Source organism: Anomaloglossus baeobatrachus, chromosome 9 (assembly GCF_048569485.1).
Source record: "Anomaloglossus baeobatrachus isolate aAnoBae1 chromosome 9, aAnoBae1.hap1, whole genome shotgun sequence".
Lineage (NCBI taxonomy): Eukaryota > Metazoa > Chordata > Amphibia > Anura > Aromobatidae > Anomaloglossus > Anomaloglossus baeobatrachus.
Window position 1 is genome coordinate 102,045,904 of NC_134361.1, and position 21,117 is coordinate 102,067,020.

Sequence of the window (21,117 nt, forward strand, 5' to 3'; positions counted from 1 at the left end):
CCTGTGGAGTAAACAGTGTGTTCTTTATCCTCCTCGGCTTCCTGGTCAACGCTACTGGTGTACCCATTTGGCCTGACGTGTCCTACACACACGTGGCCAGTCAAGAGGTGGCCAGAAACGCTAATCGGAGGACCGCTCGGCCTGATGTGTCCTACACACGTGGCCGACAGGGCGCTTTCGTGGCGGTCTTCCGGTCAAAGCTACTTGGTTACCACCCGGCCTGACGTGTTTCCTGCACACGTGGTTGGTGTAGCGCTAGGTGCACCAAAGCGCTAATCAGGTTGTCGTCCGGTCTGACGTGTCCCAACACAAGTGACCGGTTCCCAGAGTTCCTGGGTTATCTCAGAGCCATCCAGCTCTATAGTCTCCGCCTAACCCTCAGGTGCCAGCAGCTCCTTTGTCATCTGGAGCACGGTGGGCCTCGACTGGCGATTAGGATATATACCCCCTGGTCCTAATCTGCCGGTCCCCCCGTAACAGTTTGCTAGTATAATGGCTTAGTAACAATGATTTGGAGTGTGCAAAGGGCAGGAGGGTACAGTGGCAGGGTTGTGGGTCTCTTGGTAGAGGAATCGAAGCCTGCCTTTCTATCCCTCCTAATGGGGAAATGCAGCGAGGAAATCCCTGACCTTAGCTACACAGACGCTGTCATCTTGTGTAGCTGTTAAACTCTGTTTTCAGGACCTGTCACCTATGGCTCTGACCCTACCGGTATGAGCCCTTACAAGGACTGATAGAAAGTGCTATCCCTAAGCTGTCCAGCGCTGTGTATGGAGGGCATACAGCAGTATCGGCGATAGGACTCAGGACGGAGCTGCGCCAGTGATGTCTGACACCAAGGACGCAGAAGGCAGATAATGGCGTGCTGGTGGAAAATTGTCCGTTTTTATAATGCAGGGACATGAGACATGGACATCCTATCACACATGCCGTTGCTTCTCTGGCTAAAAGTCCACTTAGCTGTGTGTGTGTCTGGGATTGCCTGACATGCTGGCCCGCCCCACTACACGCGCGCGCTTAGGGAAGGAAGACAAGGAAAAAAAAAAAATGACTTACACTATTACAGCGGGAAGCCAGCTAGTAATTAGCTTGTCTTTTTGCTGCTACAACCGTTCTCGAACGTATCTAGAACTATCGAGCTTTAGCAAAAAGCTCGAGTACTAGTTCGATCTAGAACAGCCCCCAAAATCACTCGAGCCGCGAACTGGAGAACCTCGAACCGCGAACCACGCGCAACTCTAGTTATATGTAGATATTGGGATAAATAAATTAAAATTTAGGGTATCCAGAGCCATGCAAAAGTATTCGGCCCCCTTGACTTTTTCAACCTTTTCCCATGTTAGGTTTGACCTAACGGTCACAGCTGTTGCCAGCGATGTCCGAATACAGAGAGGGTACCGGTGACCACCCCCTCGGCTATTCCAGCCTCAATGAAAACAAGCAGACGCTGTTATACACATAAGACTGGAGATGTGTGGCTCCGAATAGAAAATGTATTATTTTGTTTACATTACAAGGTTATACAAAGTTGATTAGGGCGTAACTATGCAACATACATATTCATTAATCTACATTCATTAAGGCGTGGATTACATATTCCCAGCAAGAGAAATTAACATAATGACTTATACTCCCATAACAGTCTATGACGTTTCTTCTTCCATAACAAGATGTTTTTTAGTGGTTTCTAAGTGAAAACATTCTGCGTCCTTGAGGTTAGCTTCATAGTTTATTACATAAATAAATCTGGTTTGGTCTTGCAAGGGAAAATGAATTTCTATTATTTTTCTAAGCCAGTGAAAAAGGTTAACTCTTTCCTCACAATCCCCCCTATTGGCGTGATTAATGGACAGGGGGCCATCGAGAAGCTGTGGACTATAGAGAGAGCAGGCTAGCCTCCAGATACTTTCTAAGCCGCGGGTTGCTCAGGGAGTGTCGTCTCACATCCATCACCCAGAGGACTGCCTGCATGCCTCTCGATAGGAGTCTCATCATGATACGCCAAGGTGATTTCTAGAGGAAAGAGTAGAGAAGAGAAAAAAGGTATATTAGTGATTTCATACGGGTGCTGAATAATCATTGTATCTACATTGCTTCAAGCAGCGGGAAAACAAAGCCATTAACAACTTGAACACTACATAAGCAACTAATAAACAGAGTAACACTTGGAACACTGATTGCAGTATCCCAATGAACCATCCTCCTATTCCCTTAAACCAGTTTTCAGGGTTGAACATTGAAAAGGTATTGCTCCACCAAGCATCTGAGCTTCTGAGTACCTCCTCATCATGTTTTTTCCTCAGCTTTTGTATCTCAGTTAAACTGGCTTGGTCTTTTAAGGTTCCTTTTGGATCTATGTAGTGACAACAGCTGGGGCCTATTACTTGGCACATCCCCCCTTGGGCTGCAGTGAGGTAATCCAGTACCAAAGTATTTTGGTTGGTTACAATGATTAATTGTCTCTGTATGGCAATGGTACTATTTACTGCTTGGAGAACCTCAAAAATTTGATCATCCAGATAGTCAGTGCTGTCCACCAACTTATCATACATCTGCATTATCATGGGGTCGATAAAAAGAGAACTGAAAACTTGTTGACATGACTCATTTGAATCACATGGGGTCGGCCACTAGGCCTGTCTTTGTTGTCTGCTGCTCTCTTTACCAGTAGGTGGAGAGGCATTTTCCCTGCCGGTATATCAGTGGTATTGATAAAGAAGGTAGCAGGGGTCAAACGGGCCAAGGTGCAAGTGCCATTTACTCCTACTGGTAGCCATTTGTAGGCATTATAACCACAAACCCAGTAGGTTTGTGGTGGGAGATCCCAGATGGCAGAATATTGTAATATGAGTCTATGTACTATATCTATAAAGGCCGATATGTTTCTGAGCATACACCATCCGGGAGTTGGCGTAGGGGACTACAATACCCTGCGGACGGTTCACCACAGGTTTCTCGGCCAGGCACATATGGGTAAGAATCATTGCACCATAAATTTCCAGCTTGGGAGTAACAAGTATCATTTGTGCCTTCTGGAAACAATGAATTGTATACCCACCCATGGTCATGTAGATGTCTCTCTAACAGCAAGGGTTTAAATGCATCTGTACTGTCAGAGGTTCGCCCAAAACTTATTTTGATTCCTTCTGTTGGAATCTTGCCCATAGTAGGTGTTTTTGTGTAATTACGGGGTACCCAGCTGCTTCCTTCAAAGGCTAAATATTGCTGAGTTCCGGGAAGGCCAGCAGTAAGGTTGCCTTGCCACCAGGGGAAATCTACCCACCCTACTATTGGTAAGGGCACACTAGTGTTCCACAGTTTTTGATACTTGGTGTCATTGACTGATAGTCTATTGTAACAGCCTCCCCATTGAAATACTTCGTTTATTGGGACTGGTATGGCTAAGTATGGCATAGAAGAGGCTGTCACAGGTGCGTGTGTACATATCCAGCAGTCTGTGATCTCAAAGTTTTCAGCTAACACTTCATGATGGGTCTCAAATGAATTCTGCCATGGTGTAGAAGGCCCCAAAAAGGGAGTACACATAGAAATACTTATCAGCAGTATTAGGCCTTCTTGCATTGGTGGCATGGACCCATGTCGATCTCCCCTCAAGTTTGACGGAGGTTGGAGTGGTCAGCTGGACAGTCAAAGGCCCTTCGAATCGTGGCTCAAGGGTCTTTCTCACGTGCTTCTTTAGGTAGACCCGGTCACCAGGCTTTAGGGAGTGGGTTCCTGGAACGGCATCAGGATCAGGTAGAGAAGAGTAGACCCTTTGGTGGGTTTCAGTTAGTCTCTTCTGCAGAGAAACAACATAAGACATTAGGCTATCACATTGCAGGTGTAACTCCTGCGGGAAGTAGCATCCTAATCTGGGTGCACTACCAAAGAGTATTTCAAAGGGTGAGAGCCTGTGCTTTCCCTGCGGGGTAGTCCTTATAGAGTAAAGAGCTATGGGGAGACATTCTGTCCATGGTCTACCAGTCTCCTCCACTGCCTTGGCTAGTTTGAGCTTTAGTGTTCCATTTAACCTTTCCACTTTCCCTGATGACTGTGGGTGGTAAGGCGTGTGTAAAGCTAACTGAATGCCTAACAGAGCACAGGTGTTCTGGAAAACTTGTCCAGAGAAATGAGTACCTCGGTCCGACTCTATGACCTCAGGGAGTCCAAACCGAGGCACCAGCTCACAGGCCAATTTTTTTGCTGCAATTCGGGCCGTGGCTGAGCTTACAGGGTAGGCCTCTGGCCATCCTGAGAAGAGGTCTACACAGACAAGTACAAACTCGTAGATGCCATGTTTTGGCAACTGTATATAGTCTATTTGTACTCTTTGAAATGGGGCAAATGTCTTTGGCATGTGTCTTTGCGGGGTTTTAGTTAGCTGACCTGGATTGTGTTGTTGACAGATGTGACAAGCTTTTATTCTCTGGGAGGCGTATTGTCTGAAACCGGAGGCTACCCAACAAGGTTGCATCTGGTTCATGATTGAGTTTGTGCTACCGTGTGTGGGGTAGTGGAGTACTTGGAAAATGGCAGGGAACCAACTGCGTGGCAGGACGGAAAGTCCGTTTAGGCGCCAAATCCACTCCACCTTTTCTGCCCCCTTGGCCCGCCATCCAGCCTTTTCTTCCTCAGAGGCGTTTTCTTGTGTCTCAAAGAGGTTCTGCATTTCTTCCTCTGTCGTTGACACTGTTTCTGTCTCCTTCAAAGGGAGTAAGGCTGCTTGTTTTGCTGTTTGATCGGCCAAGCGATTTCCCCTTGCCTCGGGTGTTTGAGCCTTGGTGTGGGCAGCAACCTTTATGATTGCTAGCTGCTTTGGTATCAAGGCTACTTTCATTAGTTTCTTCACTGAGGCTCCATGCCTGATGGGATTTCCTGTTGCTGTGAGGAATCCTCTAGTCTGCCAGATAGTGCCAAAATCGTGCACAATGCCGTATGCATAGGCTGAGTCCGTGTAGATGTTCGCTGTTTGTTCTTCCAGAAACTCGATTGCCCAGATGAGGGCGAGAAGTTCTTGAGCAGATATGCGTGGAGGTAGCGGTTGTTTGGCTAAGACTGCATATAGAGTCACTACTGCAAATCCGGTGTGGAACTTACCTGCTTCATCAGCGTATCTGCTGCCATCCACAAAAAGTTCAAAGTCTGGATTTGTAAGCGGTGTTGCCTGAATATTGTGCAGGGTCTTTGCCTCATGTTCAAGGAGTTCCTGACAATCATGATCAAATGGTGCGCTGGTACGTTTGTCACTCTCTTCTGTCCTCTCTTCTGTCCCCCCTTCTAAACTTGTGAAGATCAGCAGATCAGCAAGGTTTAGACTTGTAACTCGAGCAAATGAGATGTTTGTGGGTAGCAACAGCGTGCACTGAAGTCTGACTTGTCTTGCCATGGAGAGGTGTTTCAGCTGCACTTGATTGAGAACAGCATAGATGTCATGGCTGGTAAGGATGGTAGTTGGGAAATCGAGTGAGATTTCAGATGCTTTCTGCAGCATGTTTGAAACTGCTGTAACAGCACGGACACAGGTTGGTGCTGCTTTGGTGACATTGTCAAGTTGAGAGGAGTAGTACCCGATTATGTGATGTTTGTCCGTCTTCTGGGTGAGTACTCCTACGTCAAATCCTTGAAGCTCTGCTACAAACAGATTAAAGGTGAGATCATAGTTTGGTAGTGCCAGAGCAGGTGCATCAATCACTAGTTCCTTGAGCTTTTGAAAGTTTTGTCGAGCTTCTTCTGTAAGCGAGAAAGGAACATTCTTTGTGCAATCATACAGCGGTTGCATGAGTAGCGATGCATTAGGAATCCACTGTCTGCAGAATATTAGTCCTAAAAATCCTCTGAGCTGTTTAAGATTCCTAGGAATGCTTGCTTTCCTGATAACTTCTTGTCTGTCCGGGCTGAGGTGTTTTTGTCCCGCAGAAAGGCAATGACCCAGGAAAGTGACCCTCGTTTTGCAGAATTGCAATTTATCTCTGCTTGCCTTGCAGCCTACTTCTGCCAGAAAGGTAAGAAGACTTATTGAAGCCATTTTACATTTTTCTTCACTGGGGCAGCACAGTAGTAAATCATCCACGTACTGAAGAAGGACACAGTGTTCAGGGGGCTCCCAGCCCCGATGAACATTGCTCATTGCCTGAGTATATAGCGTAGGAGAATGTTGCATACCTTGGGGCAGGCGTGTCCATGTATTTTTATTTTGCTTGTGCGTGAATGCAAAGAAATCTTGGCATGCTGGGTCCAGTGGTACTGAGAAAAAAGCATTAGCAAGGTCTATGACTGTATAATGGGTGGATGTAGCCGGCACCTGTGTGAGCAGCGTATGTGGATTTGGTACAACAGGGGTGAGGGGCTCCAGTATTGAGTTCACTGCCCTCAGATCGTGTACCATCCGATACGTAACTGGGTCACCTTTTTTTACTTGTCTCTTCTTAACAGGAAACAGCGGAGTGTTGTAAGGAGACTTAGTAATTCTGAGGGCTCCTGACTTCAGCAGTTCTTTTATTTGGTAATCCAGGACAGCTTCCTGTTGAGCATTGAGAGGATATTGTCTCAGCTGTGGTGGTGTAATTCCAGGCTTGTCTGAAACTTTTACGGGGGGCACGGGAAGTGTGCCGAGGTCAGTTTTTGATGTGGACCAGAGTTTTGCAGGAACTTGTAGAAATATTGGATCCGTGTTTACTTCACGTGTAACATCAGATTCTGGTTGATCTTCGATCATCTGGAGGGTGCACAGGACTTCTTCTGGGATATCTTCTGGTATTTGCAGGATAGCAGATCCATGTTCATTGTAGACAATCTGAGCTTGCAGTCTTGATAGTACATCTGCTCCCACTAGGGCATCTCCACCCTGGGGGGACACTAAGAATTTAGACACGAACATGTGTGGTCCCAGTTTCACCTTCAGTGGATGTGTTATTGGGATTATCTGGGCTTGTCCATCAAATCCGGATACTACAGTAGCTTAAGATGAGATGGTTCCTTCAGGCACCAGGTTCCTGGGGAGTACGGAGCGTGAGGCTCCTGAGTCCACCAAAGCTCTTATTTCCTTGTTGACAATGTGAAGGGGGACGTGTATAAATGGACCTCTGCCATCCCTATCCCGTGCTGCCGCAAGTCAGGCAGTCTTCTCCTGATTCTCGGGTTGGTTTTGAGTGTCCCTCTTCTTCTTTCTACAGTCTCTGATCCCATGTCCTCTGATTCCACAATAGTAGCAGGTCGGTGCCTTCCTTCTTGTACCTTCTGGCTGACCGTCCACTGCTGCTATGACAACTTTCTTGTTGCTCCTTTTATCCTTTGCATCGGTTTCTAAGCCACTTGCTTTGTTGACTAGAAGATCTATGTCTTCCATGTTTCTCCATTCTGGGCAGCACACTTTCAATCTTTCTGCCAGAGGTGCATGTATTCCATCTATGAAGGATCTTACCATCAGGCGACGTATTGCGGCTGCTTGTATATCCAGCCCTTCATCTGCGAATGACTGCATCAATCTGTAGTAAAATGAGCTGACATTCTCCACAGGACCTTGAGGCACTGGTCCCATTGTGCCCTTAGTTCTTTGCTCTTGGGCGCAGAAGATATTGAGTCTTATCATGAAGTCTTGGCCCGATTCCACATTATCATCCGTAACATGTCCTGTCAGATGGGCAGTGAGCTTGGCATACAGTTCGGGAGACATTTTAACTCTACACAAACCTTCCATGTCCAACCAAGTGCTTCTCTAGGAGACCTGTATTTGGTTCAGGTAACGTGAAAAACTGACTGGGTTTCTAGTCGGGTCTGGAGCATTTTGCAGGAAAGCCATCTGCTCGGCTGGAGTCCAGGGTACGTAGTCATCATACGTACGAGGAACTGCATCTCTGGGAGCATTTGGATTTTGTGGATTAACAGGTGGTCTTATCAGGACTCTTCTTTCCACTACGGGATAAAGAGGCACTGGTGCTGTGGTTTGTAGCTTGTGCTGCGGGGCTCCACAGGCCAGGCATGTTTCATTCCAGTCCAGATTTTGTTGGCCACAGTTTGTGCAGGTCCATTCTGGGGATCCTGCTATTTTTGGAGTTGTTCCAGGAGTAGCTGACAGGTACGGAGGAGGCTGCTGATCTTTATTATCCTTCTTCCCAGCTTCTTCCCAAGTGTCTGATTCTTCATGGTATATCCAACCTTGATCGTGGGCTGTTTTTGCCATGTCAGAAAGAGTTCTGACCAGTTTAGTCCATGATTTATATGCTATCCCCTCTGCTCTAGTAGCTCTTATTGTGTCCCATTTGTTGGGGTCCAATTGATCCTTCCCCTTCAATCCAAATGTCTTAGAAACTTCCTTGGACTGACTGGCTGTTCTTTTGCCATGATAACACGTAATGAGATGTTGCAGGGTGCATCCTGCTCTTCTGTCTTTTGATATTCCTTGCCCCATTCTTCGTCTATCTTCTTCAGCTTTTAGACCCTTGAACGTCCTTTGGACTAAACCTACCTATCCTGGAAGTACTCAGAGACTAATTCCTTATTTGTATTCCTACCTAAGGTGAGGTCTAGAACCACCTTTCCTGGAAGTACCCAGAGACTGACTCTTGATCTGTATTCCTACTGAAAGGTGGTGTCCTAACTGTTCAGAGGGGGCTGAGTATGTTGAATGGCGCTGGATTACTGTTCTTCTACCAAAGGTACACTCTATATCCGATAGCAATGGCAAACAGGGCTATTCCCACTAACACTAGGGTAGTGAATATCACATCCAATGGACAGAGCAGGTACACTATTCCCTTTCAACACTTACTAATGTATGGGATCTATGACAACCAACAAGGACAACAGCACAGAAGCAAACCGTAAGAGAGCAGACACACGGAGATAAAGCATAGAGGGGCAAAGAAACAGACAAGGCACAGAAAACATCTGCTGGCAAGGCTCTCTCTGAGTTCAGTAGAAACCCACCAATAACCCAGTATCTACTCACAGTGTACCTCTTCCGCGTTGAGGAGGAAATTGAACAGAGATGGGGAGCATAAAGAGAAGAATAAGGTTCAACTCTTACCTGGCCAGGTGTTTCTGGTCTCCACGTCTGGTCACCTCCTCCTCGGCTTGGCAAGACAAGTCACTGCGTCCTGGGATTACAAACACGGGTCCCTGCTTTTCGGGCGCCAGATAATGTTATGTTGACCTAACGGTCACAGCTGTTACCAGCGATATCCGAATGCAGAGAAAAGGGTACCAGTGACCCCCCCCCCCTCGGCTATTCCAGCCTCAATGAAAACAAGCAGACGTGGTTATACACATAAGACTGGAGATGTGTGGCTCCAAATAGAAAGTGTATTATTTTGTTTACATTGCAAGGTTATACAAAGTTGATTAGGGCGTAACTTTGCAACATACATATTCAGTAATCTACATTCATTAAGGCGTGGATTACATATTCCCAGCAAGAGAAATTAACATAATGACTTATACTCCCATAACAGTCTATGACGTTTCTTCTTCCATGACAAGATGTTTTTCAGTCGTTTCTAAGTCAAAGCATTCTGTGTCCTTGAGGTTGGTCTCATAGTTTATTACGTAAATAAGTCTGGTTTGGTCTTGCAAGGGAGAATGAATTTCTATTACTTTTCTAAGCCAGTGAAAAAGGTTAACTCTTTCCTCACACCCACATTTCAGGCTTCAAACATAAATATAAAAATTGTAATGTTATGGTGAAGAATCAACAACAAGTGGGACACAATTGTGAAGTTGAACAAAATTTATTGCTTATTTTAAACTTTTTAAAAAAATAAATAACTGAAAAGTGGGGCGTGCAATATTATTCGTCCCCTTTAACTTAATACTTTGTAGCACCATCTTTAGCTGCGGTTACAGCTGCAAGTCGCTTGGCATATGTGTCTCTATCAGTTTTGTGCATTGAGAGACTGAAATTCTTGCCCATTCTTCCTTTGCAAATAGCTCGAGCTGAGTGAGGTTGGATGGAGAGCGTTTGTGAACAGCCGTTTCCTCTCTTTCCAGAGAGTCTCGATTGGATTCAGGTCTGGACTTTGACTTGGCCATTCTAACATCTGGTTACACTTATTTCTGAACCATTCCATTGTAGATTCTGCTTTATGTTTGGGATCATTGTCTTGTTGGAAGACAAATCTCTGTCCCAGTCTCAGGTCTTTTGCCGACTACAACAGGTTTTCTTCAAGAATAGTCTTCTATTTGTCTCCATCCATCTTCCCATCAATTTTAACTATCTTCCCTGTCCCTGCTGAAGAAAAGCAGGCCCAAACCATGATTCTGCCACCACCATGTTTGACAGTGGAGATGGTGTGTTCAGGGTGATGAGCTGGGTTGCTTTTACACCAAACATAAAGCTTGGCATTGTGTCCAAATAGTTCGATTTTTGGTTTCGTCTAACCAGAGCACCTTCTGCCACATGTTTGGTGTGTCTCCCAGGTGGCTTGTGGCAAACTTTAAACTACACTTTTTATGGATATCTTTGAAAAATGGCTTTCTCCTTGCCACTCTTCCATAAAAGGCCAGATTTGTGCAGTGTACAACTGATTGTTGTCCTATGGACAGACTCTCCCACCTCAGCTGTAGATGCCTCTTGGCTGCATCTCTGATCAGTCTTCTCCTTTTTTGAGATGAAAGTTTGGATAAATGACCAGGTCTTGGTAGATTTGCAGTGGTATTATTTTCCTCCATTTCAATATGATCGCTTGCACAGTGCTCCTTGGGATTTTTAAGTTTTGGAAATCTTTTTTCCCACACTGCCTCAATGGTTTGTCCTATTTGTTTTATATAAAAAAAAGTGTTTGTTTTTTTTGTTTGTTTGTTGTTTTATATATAGTGTATATCTTGATACACTTAGGTTTTGTCATGATTGTATAATTCTTCATGGTAGAAGTACTTATGTAAGTAATGGAGTTTGGGTATAGTATATAGTAATATATACAATATGTGTTAACAATACAAACCCCCATACCGGGGTGTAACTATAATAGATGCAGGGGTTTCAATTGCACCTGGGCCTTGGAGCCTAAAGCGAGCTTTACACACTGTGATATCGCTAGCGAGCGAACCCGCCCCCGTCGTTTGTGCTTCACAGACAAATCGCTGCCCGTGGTGCACAATATCGCTAACACCCGTCAAGCATACTTACCTTCCCTAGCGACGTCGCTGTGGGCAGCTAATAACCTCTTTGTTAAGGGGGAGGTTTGTGCACCGTCACAGCGACGTCACACAGCGGCCGACCAATAGAAGGGGAGGGGCGGAGAACAGCCGCATTATCAACACACCCACCTTGTTGCCAGAGGACGCAGGTACGGTGTTGTTCGTTGTTCCCAGGGTGTCACACATAGTGATGTGTGCTGCCTCAGGAACGACAAACAACCTACGTCCATAACGACCAACGAGATTTTGAAAATGAACGGCGTGTCAACGATAGAGATGAGCGAACCGGTCGCGGTTCGGCTCGAGGTCGGTTCGCCGAACGGAGCTCCCTTTCGAGTTCGGTTCGTCGAACGTTCGACGATCCGAACTCGAACCGCATAGGAAACAATGGCAGGCATTCACAAACACATAAAAACACCTAGAAAACACCCTCAAAGGTGTCCAAAAGGTGACAAACAACTCACAACACAATACAAACACATGGGAAAGTGACAAGGGCATATACTCATGCGAAAATAAAAGAGCAGGACAAGGGAAAAGAGGAGGACACATAGATATAGGCATGGCACGCCCTTCTAAAATCATGTAAAACACCGCAAGGTGACTCCAAGCGGAGTCTCCCTTTTTTCCAAAAATTGGGCCTCACACACCCACACATTCAGTGGCAGAAGTTGTGCCCCAGTTGTACACTTCACAGCTAGATTTGCATCAAGCACATTCAAAAATACGCCATAATTAACCGTCCCCAGGATGACACCGGGGTAGGTAGCAAAGTCTTTCCTGATCCCAGCTCTGTTCATCTTGGATCATTTTCAAAAAACACAGCAATAAAGGGTTACTCCAAGCGGAGTCTCCCTTTTTTTTCCAAAAATTGGGCCCCCCACACACACCCACCCATTCAGTGGCAGCAGTTGTGCCCCAGTTGTACACTTCCAGCTAGATTTGCATCAAGCACATTCAAAAATACACAATAATTAACCGTCCCCAGGATGACACCGGGGTAGGTAGCAAAGTCTTTCCTGATCCCAGCTCTGTTCATCTTTGATCATTTTAAAAAAACACAGCATTCAAGGGTTACTCCAAGCAGAGTCTCCTTTTTTCAAAAAATTGGGCCCCACACACACCCACCCATTCAGTGGCAGCACTTGTGCCCTAGTTGTACACTTCACAGCTAGATTTGCATCAAGCACATTCAAAAATACGCCATAATTAACCGTCCCCAGGATGACACCGGGGTATGTAGCAAAGTCTTTGCTGAACCATGACTTGTTCATCTTGGCTCCTTTTAAAAAACACAGCAAGCAAGGGTTACTGCAAGCGAAGTCTCCCTTTTTTTCCATTGTGCCACACACACACACCCACCCCTTCAGTGGCAGCACTTGTGCCCTAGTTGTACACTTCACAGCTAGATTTGCATCAAGCACATTCAAAAATACGCCATAATTAACCGTCCCCAGGATGACACCGGGGTATGTAGCAAAGTCTTTCCTGATCCCAGCTCTGTTCATCTTGGATCATTTTAAAAAAACACAGCAAGCAAGAGTTACTCCAAGCGGAGTCTCCCTTTTTTTCCAAAAATTGTGCCACACACACACACCCACCCCTTCAGTGGCAGCACTTGTGCCCTAGTTGTACACTTCACAGCTAGATTTGCATCAAGCACATTCAAAAATACGCCATAATTAACCATCCCCAGGATGACACCGGGGTAGGTAGCAAAGTCTTTCCTGATCCCAGCTCTGTTCATCCTGGATCATTTTTAAAAAACACAGCAATCAAGGGTTACTCCAAGCAGAGTCTCCCTTTTTTTCCAAAAATTGGGCCCCGCACACACACCTACCCATTCAGTGGCAGCACTTGTGCCCTAGTTGTACACTTCACAGCTAGATTTGCATCAAGCACATTCAAAAATACGCCATACTTCACCGTCCCCAGGATGACACCGGGGTAGGTAGCAAAGTCTTTCCTGATCCCAGCTCTGTTCATCTTGGATCATTTTTAAAAAACACAGCAAGCAAGGGTTACTCCAAGCGGAGTCTCCCTTTTTTTCCAAACATTGTGCCCCACACACACCCACCCATTCAGTGGCAGCACTTGTGCCCTAGTTGTACACTTCACAGCTAGATTTGCATCAAGGACATTCAAAAATACGTCATACTTAACCGTCCCCAGGAGGACACCGGGGTAGGTAGCGAAGTCTTTGCTGAACCATGACTTGTTCATCTTGGCTCCTTTTAAAAAACACAGCAAGCAAGGGTTACTGCAAGCGGAGTCTCCCTTTTTTTCCAAAAATTGGGCCCCCCACACACCCACCCATTCAGTGGCAGCACTTGTGCCCCAGTTGTACACTTCACAGCTAGGTTTGCATCAAGCACATTCAAAAATACGTCATACTTAACCGTCCCCAGGATGACTCCGGGGTAGGTAGCAAAGTCTTTCCTGATCCCAGTTCTGTTCATCTTGGATCATTTTTAAAAAACACAGCAAGCAAGGGTTACTCAAAGCGGAGTCTCCCTTTTTTTCCAAAAATTGTGCCACACACACACACCCACTCCTTCAGTGGCAGCACTTGTGCCCTAGTTGTACACTTCACAGCTAGATTTGCATCAAGCACATGAAAAAATACGCCATAATTAACCGTCCCCAGGATGACACCGGGGTAGGTAGCAAAGTCTTCAAAGTCTTTCCTGATCCCAGCTCTATTCATCTTGGATCATTTTAAAAAAACACAGCAATCAAGGGTTACTCCAAGCGGAGTCTCCCTTTTTTTCAAAAAATTGGGCCCCCCACACACACCCACCCATTCAGTGGCAGCAGTTGTGCCCCAGTTGTACACTTCACAGCTAGATTTGCATCAAGCACATTCAGAAATACGCCCTAATTAACCGTCCCCAGGATGACACCGGGGTAGGTAGCAAAGTCTTTCTTGATCCCAGCTCTGTTCATCTTGGATCATTTTTAAAAAACACAGCAAGCAAGGGTTACTCAAAGCGGAGTCTCCCTTTTTTTCCAAAAATTGTGCCCCACACACACCCACCCATTCAGTGGCAGCAGTTGTGCCCCAGTTGTACACTTCACAGCTAGATTTGCATCAAGCACATTCAAAAATACGCCATAATTAACCATCCCCAGCATGACACCGGGGTAGGTAGATGGTCTTTGCTGAACCATGACTTGTTCATCTTGGCTCCTTTTAAAAAACACAGCAAGCAAGGGTTACTCCAAGCGGAGTCTCCCTTTTTTCTAAAAATTGGGCCACACAGACACCCCATCAGTGGCAGCACTTGTGCCCTAGTTGCAAACAGGATATTTTGATTTGCATCAAGCACATTCCAAATCCACAAGCATTTACTCTCCCCAGGATGACACAGGGGTAGTAAATTCCTTGTGGATCCATGACTTGTTCATTTTGATGAATGTCAGTCTGTCCACATTGTCACTGGACAGACGCGTGCGCTTATCTGTCAGCACACACCCAGCAGCACTGAAGACACGTTCAGAGACAACGCTGGCAGCTGGACACGACAAAATCTCCAAAGCGTAACTGGAGAGCTCTGGCCATTTTTCAAGATTTGAAACCCAAAATGAGCAAGGCTCCATTTGCAAAGTCATGGCATCGATGTTCATTTGGAGATACTCCTGTATCATCCTCTCCAGCCGTTGACTATGTGTCAGACTTGTTGTCTCTGATAGCCTTGCAAAGGACGGTCTAAAAAAATGATGAAAAGATTCCATAAAATTGCTGTTACCAGCACCAGATACGGTGCTACTGGTACGGGTAGACTGTTGAAGATGACGAGACCGTCCCATGTTTGTCAAGTTACAACTGGGAGATTCACTCCCTGCACCTGCACGGTTGTTTGGTGGAAAAGCCGAGCTAAGATCGAGTAACAGCTTCTGCTGATACTCTTGCATACGTGCGTCCCTTTCTATGGCTGGAATTATGTCACAAAATTTGGACTTGTACCGGGGATCCAATAGTGTGGCAAGCCAGTAGTCATCATCACTTCTAATTTTGACAATACGAGGGTCATGTTGGAGGTAGTGCAGCAAGAAGGCGCTCATGTGTCTTGCGCGGCCATGCGGACCAAGTCCACGCTGTGCTTGTGGCATAGAGGTGCTAACCGTTCTTTCTTCCTCTGACATCTCCCCCCAACCTCTTTCAACTGAAATTTGACCAAGGTCTCCCTCATCCGCTGAGTCTTCCATGTCCATGGACAGTTCGTCCTCCATTTCTTCATGTTCTCCTGCACCTTCCTCAACATCTCGCCTGCTACCATGCGCCCTTGTTGATCCCTGTCCCCCATGGTCCCATGCCTGCCGCCTTGGTGATGATGAACGTCTGGACCTTGGTGATGTTGTTGTGTCTTGCGCATATGAATCCTCCTGTAGTTCCTCCCCTATCTGTTGGCCCACCCCCTTACTCCGAATAGTGTTTAGCGTGTGCTCCAGCATGTAAATGACTGGAATTGTCATGCTGATAATGGCATTGTCAGCGCTAAACATATTCGTCGCCATGTCGAAACTGTGCAGAAGGGTGCATAGGTCCTTGATCTGAGACCACTCCATCAGGGTGATCTTCCCCACCTCTGCATCTCGTTGGCCCAGGCTATACGTCATGACGTATTGCACCAGGGCTCGACGGTGCTGCCACAGTCGCTGTGACATGTGGAGAGTCGAATTCCAGCGTGTCGGCACATCGCATTTCAGGCAATGAACTGGCAGGCCGAAAGACTTCTGGAGCGATGCAAGTCGCTCAGCTGCGGCGGTTGAACGGCGGAAGTGAGCAGACAGTTTTCGTGCCCTGGTCAGAAGACCATCTAGGCCGGGATAGTGTGTTAAGAATTGCTGGACAACAAGGTTCAACACGTGAGCCATACAAGGCACGTGTGTCACCTTGCCCAGGCGAAGGGCCTCACCCAGGTTTGCAGCATTGTCGCACACGGCCTTACCAGGCTGCAGGTTGAGTGGAGACCATTTATTAAACTCGGACCGCAGAGCTGACCACAACTCCTCAGCTGTGTGACTCCTATTCCCAAGACATGTCAAGCTAAAGACCGCCTGATGCCGTTGCGCTCTGCTGGCAGCATAGTAATGAGGGGTGCGTGATTCCTTCTGCGCAGTGAGAACGCTGGTGGCCTGACCAGGCAGGCTTGGGGCGGAAGTGGAGGACACAGATGAGGTGGAGGAGGCAGAAGCAGTGGCGGAACTTGGACAGACAGAGGATTGACACACAAGTTGTGGGGACGGCAAGACTTGTGCAGCAGACCCTTCACCATCTATCACCATAGTTACCCAGTGCCCAGTCAGCGACATGTAACGTCCCTGTCCATGCTTACTGGTCCAAGTATCGGTGGTGAAATGCACCCGTTAACACACAGAGTTTCTCAAGGAAGCGGTGATGTTGTGTGCAACATGCTGGTGTAGCGCGGGCACACCTTTCTTAGAGAAGTAGTGGCGACTGGGCATCTGGTACTGGGGCACAGCAACAGACATAAGGTCTCTAAAATCCTGTGTGTCCTCAAGGCGGAAAGGCAGCATTTCAGTAGCCAAGAGCTTATAGAGGGATAAAGTCAACCTCTTAGCTTTGTCATGGGTCGCAGGAAATGGCCTTTTATTTGTCCACATCTAAGGGACGGAGATCTGGCTGCTGTGTGTAGACGGTGTTGAGTAGGGTGTCCCTGGAAAAATGCAGCTTTGTGAGGAAAGTGCAGGCGGAGACATGATGTCGCCTTCATCCAACGTTGGTGCTATCAATGTCTGAGAGAGCTGTACACACGCACTTGTTTCCCCTTCCAAACCAACTGACGACCTACCAAGCAAACTGCCTGTTGCGGTTACAGTGGTGGAAGTTGTGCGTGGAAAACCAGGTGTGACAGCTGTCCCCACAGTCCTAGAAGATGAAGAGCGCGCGGATGCACTGGAAGGGGCCGGCGGTGGATGGTTCGCTCCCCCAGGCCGCATTGCAGCACGGTGAGCTTCCCACCGGGACATATGATATTTATTCATGTGACGATTCATGGAAGAAGTTGTCAAACTGCTGAGGTTTTGACCTCTACTAAGAGAACCATGACAAATTTTACAGATCACATAATTTGGGCGATCTTTTGCTATGTCAAAAAAGGACCAGGCTAGGCAAGGCTTAGAGGGCATGCGACCTGTTGATCCACTCCGACTAGTGCTCAGAGGCAGAGTGGTGGCTGAGGATGCAGTTGTAGATGTGCTACCAGTACTCCGACTCTGTCCAGGAAGGCGCAAGGTAACTTCGTCATCAGTTGCATCCTCCTCCACCACCTCTGTTGACCTCCTCGAGTGCCTGACTGTGGGTTGACAGTAGGTGGGATCTAGAACTTCCTCATCAATTGTTGTGTTTGCACTCCCCTCACCCTCAGACCGAGCCTCTTCTTGCCCTGACCGAATATTTAAGTTGTCATCCCAATCTGGTATCTGCGTCCGTCTCATCGTCATCAGTATGTTCCTCATTGTCTATAACAACAGGTGTTACAAATGGTGAAAAAGGGTCAACATTATGCTCAGAAACTTGGTCCTCACGGCCTGAATCAGAGTCACAAAGGTTCTGGGCATCACTGCAGACCATTTCCTGGTCTGTACTCACTGTAGCTTGGGAGCAGACCTCTGATTCCCAGGCTATAGTGTGACTGAACAGCTCTGCAGACTCAGCCATCTCAGTTCCACCATACTGTGCAGGGCGGATGGAGACTTCAGAGCTAGGAGAAAGCAAGTTTGATTGGGATGACAACTCAGAGGACTGGTGTTTTTTGGATGCGGTACTTGAAGTGGCTGAGAGGACACTTGTTGGACCACTTGAGATCCATTCAAGCATTTTCCTTTTTTGGCCATCATCTACCTTTGTTCCTGTTGTTCGTGTCCGTAAAAAAGGGAGCACATCGGATTGTCCACGGTAAGTAGTAGACATCTTACTTTTGCTGGTAGATGGTCTATCTTCAGCAGATGATAATGGAGCTTTGCCACCTTCCCCACGGACAAACCCTTTTTTCCTTTTCCACCACGCCTCTTCCCCTTTCCACCAGCATCTGTCATTTTGCCACTCATGTTGATTGCGACAAGATTGTGCACTGAAAATGTGGTAGTAAAAATTGAGAGGTGATGTAGATTGCAGCGGTGGTCTAGCTTTATTACCAGCAGAATAATAAAGAATAAATATCCCTGACAATGCAACTACGGCACTTAGGGGCACTTTGCACACTGCGACATCACAGGCCGATGCTGCGATGCCGAGTGCGATAGTGCCCGCCTCCGTCGCAGCAGCGATATGTGGTGATAGCTGGCGTAGCGAAAATTATCGCTACGCCAGCTTCACACACACACTCATCTGCCGTGCGACGTCCCTGTGGCCGGCAACCCGCCTCCTTGTTAAGGGGGCGGGTCGTGCGGCGTCACTGCAACGTCACATGGCAGGTGGCCAATCGGAGCGGAGGGGCGGAGATGAGCAGGATGTAAACATCTTGCTCACCTCCTTCCTTCCGCATATCCTACGGAAGCCGCAGTGACGCCGGTAGGAGATGGTCCTCGCTCTGCGGCTTCACACATAGCGATGTGTGCTGCCGCAGGAGCGAGGAACGACATTGGACTGTCGCGTCAGCGTAATTATGGATTAGGCCGACGCTGCTCTGATGATACGATTACGATACTTTTGCGCTCGTTAATCGTATCATCGAGCCTTTACACACTACGATGTCGCATGCGATGCCGGAAGTGCGTCATTTTCAATTTGACCCCACCGACATCGCACCTGCGATGTCGTAGAGTGCAAAGCCCGCCTAACACTGGCAGCATAAATTGCTAGTATAATGGCTTAGCTACAATGAGTTTGAGTGTGCAATGCAGGTAGAGGTGCTGCAAATATCTTTGCACTAGTGGGACTATACAGAAGACCAATAGCCACGTTTAGGATGAAACTAGGTTCACTCAGTGTTTGCTAGTATAATGGCTTAGTAACAATGAGTTTGAGTGTGCAATGCAAGCAGACGTGCTGCAAATATCTTTGCACTAGTGGGACTATACAGAAGTCCAATAGCCACGTTTAGGATGCCACTAGGTACACTCAGTGTTTGCTAGTATAATGAATTAGCTACAATGAGTTTGAGTGTGCAATGCAGGCAGACGTGCTGCAAATATCTTTGCTCTAGTGGGACTATACAGACGTCCAATAGCCACGTTTAGGATGACACTAGGTTCACTCAGTGTTTGCTAGTATAATGGCTTAGCTACAATGAGTTTGAGTGTGCAATGCTGGCAGACGTGCTGCAAATATCTTTGCACTAGTGGGACTATAGAGAAGTCCAATAGCCACGTTTAGGATGAAACTAGGTTCACTCAGTGTTTGCTAGTATAATGGCTTAGTTATAATGAGTTGGAGTGTGCAATGCAGGTAGAGGTGCTGCAAATATCTTTGCACTAATGGGACTATACAGAAGTCCAATAGCCACGTTTAGGATGCCACTAGGTACACTCAGTGTTTGCTAGTATAATGGCTTAGTTATAATGAGTTGGAGTGTGCAATGCAGGCAGACGTGCTGCAAATATCTTTGCACTACTGGGACTATACAGAAGTCCAATAGCCACGTTTAGGATGCCACTAGGTACACTCAGTGTTTGCTAGTATAATGGCTTAGTAACAATGAGTTGGAGTGTGCAAAGGGCAGGAGGGTACAGTGGCAGGGTTGTGGGTCTCTGGGTAGAGGAATCGAAGCCTGCCTTTCTATCCCTCCTAATGGGGAAATGCAGCGAGGAAATCCCTGACCTTAGCTACACAGACCCTGTCATCTTGTGTAGCTGTTAAACTCTGTTTTCAGGACCTGTCACCTATGGCTCTGTCCCTGCCGGTATGAGCCCTTACAAGGACTGATAGAAAGTGCTATCCCTAAGCTGTCCAGCGCTGTGTATGGAGCGCATACAGCAGTATCGGCGATAGGACTCAGGACGGAGCTGCGCCAGTGATGTCTGACACCAAGGACGCAGAAGGCAGATAATGGCGTGCTGGTGGAAAATTGTCCGTTTTTATAATGCAGGGACATGTGACATGGACATCCTATCACACATGCCGTTGCTTCTCTGGCTAAAAGTCCACTTAGCTGTGTGTGTCTGGGATTGGCTGACATGCTGGCCCTCCCCACTACACGCGCGTGCTTAGGGAAGGAAGACAAGAAAAAAAAAAAAATGGCGATCGCCATTATCCAAACAGCAGTGATCTGAATGCGCTGTTCCCGCACACTATACACTGAAATGTCATAATAGTGTGAGTCACAGAGTGACTTACACTATTACAGCGGAAAGCCAGCTAGGAATTAGCTGTTTTTTTTGCTGCTAGATCCGTTCTCGAACGTATCTAGAACTATCGAGCTTTTGCAAAAAGCTCGAGTTCTAGTTCGATCTAGAACAGCCCCCAAAATCACTCGAGCCTCGAATTGGAGAACCTCGAACCTCGAACCGCGAACCGCGCTCAACTTTAGTCAACAAACAACGATAAGGTGAGTATTTTTGATCGTTAACACTCGCTCAGAGCTTTTACATGCAACGATGTCACTAATGATACCGGATGTGTGTCACGAATTCCGTGACCCCGACGACATATCGTTAGCGATATCGTTGTGTGTAAATGGGCCTTAAGGGGCCCAAAATATCCCTTCGGCCTATGTTAAAAATACCCAATGCGTTAAAAACTTGCAATATTTGAGGGCACCGTTGGACGTTTTGCATTTGGGCCCATGAGCTTCAAGTTGCGCCACTACCTCTATCTACCTCTAAATATAATGCTCATGTAAGCTTTGGAATTCTATAATAAAGCAATGCAAAGTTTGAAGCATTACACTTTCTCTTGCATCGTGTAAATGGCTAGGTGTGTGTTAATTTTTTTGGGACAGAGATGGCACTGAGATGCACTATAATCTTTTTTAGCCCTGACATTCTCTTGGATGGCACTTTGACATCTACCCATGGCCT